This window comes from Myotis brandtii, unplaced genomic scaffold (genome assembly GCF_000412655.1).
Source record: "Myotis brandtii unplaced genomic scaffold, ASM41265v1 scaffold105, whole genome shotgun sequence".
Lineage (NCBI taxonomy): Eukaryota > Metazoa > Chordata > Mammalia > Chiroptera > Vespertilionidae > Myotis > Myotis brandtii.
This window is the reverse complement of record NW_005353538.1, coordinates 241,087-243,176: the sequence shown is the minus strand read 5'-3', so window position 1 is coordinate 243,176 and position 2,090 is coordinate 241,087.

Below are 2,090 nucleotides of genomic sequence, written 5' to 3'. Positions count from 1 at the left end.
GGCGAGAGGCGCCTCCTGGTTGTGCTGCCCTGGCTGCAGAGGGAGGGAGGAGACATCCATCTGACACTTTTGTCAGCATCCGTCACCTGGTGTGTGTTTCCCAGGCTGATCGCATTAGGCGCGTGTTGATAAACATTGGGAGCTGAGCCCAGTGGCAACTGAGCAGAATGCTAAGTTCCTCGCTGGGTGGGGAGCTGCTGAGACAGGGCTGGCGGTGCGGGAGGGGGTGCTGCCGAGAGCCCCACGCCCGCCCTTAGCCTGACGCCTGTGGCTCTCTCTGCCTGTCTCTTCCCCGGTGGCCCCTGCTCTGGCCCCAGCAGGACATGAGGACATGGCCCCAGTGTATGACAGCAGAGAGACGTGCAGTGTGGACTCAGGCAGGGCTGGCACCTGGGCCTGAGCCTCAGCCTCCTCTTCTGTAAAGTGGGCTGAACAACTCGAGTGGAGACGACTGTGCCTGGCCCGGGAATGCGGGCCCCTCCCCCTTTCACCTGGAGGGAAGCCATCCCGCCTCCGTTGTGCTTTGGGTTGAGCAGCAGTTTCTTAGGTCGACTTAGGACCAAGAGGGAGTGGGCCGACTTGTTCTTCACAATGGAAACATCCCATTTCCCACCCTGGCTGGGCCTGGGCAGGTGGGCGAGAGCGCACGCCCTCCCCCATCCCCTCGGCTGCACCGTGAGGCCTCGGGGATCATCTGTGTGGTCACCGCCATGTGCTTCTCCCAGGGCAGGGCTGTGTCACCTGGTCTCAGTGAAGGCGGCCCGCCCAGGGCCTGTGCGGAGTGAAGGGTGACTCTCCCCCATCGGATTGTCCCGAGCAGAAGGCCAAGGCAATCCGCTCTGAGGTCTGCAATGTCGTAATCGCGCTGTTCCCCACCCAGAGCCCGGCTGCCCCCTCCCCGGCCTTCGCATGGGTCGCCTTGGATGAACGCTTCCTCCCAGTGGCTCTTGGCTCCAAGTGGGCGCTTCCCGAGGTCAGGAGGGCAGTTAGACCCTCAGAGAGCAAAGGACCCGCGGCTGAGTGCTGCGGCCTGGGAGATTAACGGAGGGACGGACAGACAGACGGACAGATGTGACTATGTGAGGGAGGGGTGCTGCTCCCATCTCCTCCCCCAGCCCACCTCCAGGGGGCCTTAGGGGACTGGGTGCTGCTGGGGCTCCCTCTGTGGGAGGGGCAGGCTGCTCAGCTCCACCAGCGGGTGGGGTAGGGCCAGGCCCCTGTCCCCACGGGAGATGGACAGGAGCTGCCCCACTTCACTAAGTGGGAAAGGCTCCAGCCACTGCCTGTCAGCCAGGCCTCTCCGTCTAGAGTGTGGAAACCTGCCCCCTTCTCCCCACCCCCTCACCCCGCACTGTGCCAGGCCCTCACTCCTGCTCCAGGCAGCTCATCCTGCCCTGGGTTCTGGGGAGCCCTGGGCCCAAGGGCAACAGGCACCCACAAGGTGGCCTTCCCCTCCCCCCACACTTGCTGCCTCCCCCTCCCTTCTCAGCTGCAAAGAGGCCATGGGTTTGGAAGAGCAGCAGGTTGTGGAGGGACAGGTAGAGGGACATGTGGACACACACACACCCTCCCTGCTACACCACCCAGCACTGGGGGACGCAGGAGCAGGGCACGGACCAGGCCCCAGGGCGGGAGGTGCTGGTCCCAGGAGAGCTCTGCCTCCGGGAGCCTGCCTGTCCCCCCACCCCCGCCTCAGATGGTGCATCCTGGGCTGCCCACCTCACCCCTCCCCTGCCTCCTGCTGAGCGGTCTCCTCTCCCAGCAAAGATGCTGGTGGCATGTGGGTGCCTTAAAAAATATATATGTTTCTTGGTTCCAGAGAAACCATCCATGATGAGAGAGAAGCATCGATCGCCGCTTCCTGCACGCCCCACACTGGGGACCAGCCCACACTTGGGCCTGTGCCCTGACCGGGAATTGAACCATGACCTCCTGGTCCATAGGTCGACGCTCGACGGAGCCACACGGGCCGGCAAGGGGCCCTTTGAACCCCAGGCGAAGCCAGGGTTGTCAGGAAGGAGGAACTGCTGCCCAGGCAGGCTTCCTGGGGGGCGGCAGGCTGGACCGGGTCTGGCTCAGCGCCAGGTCCT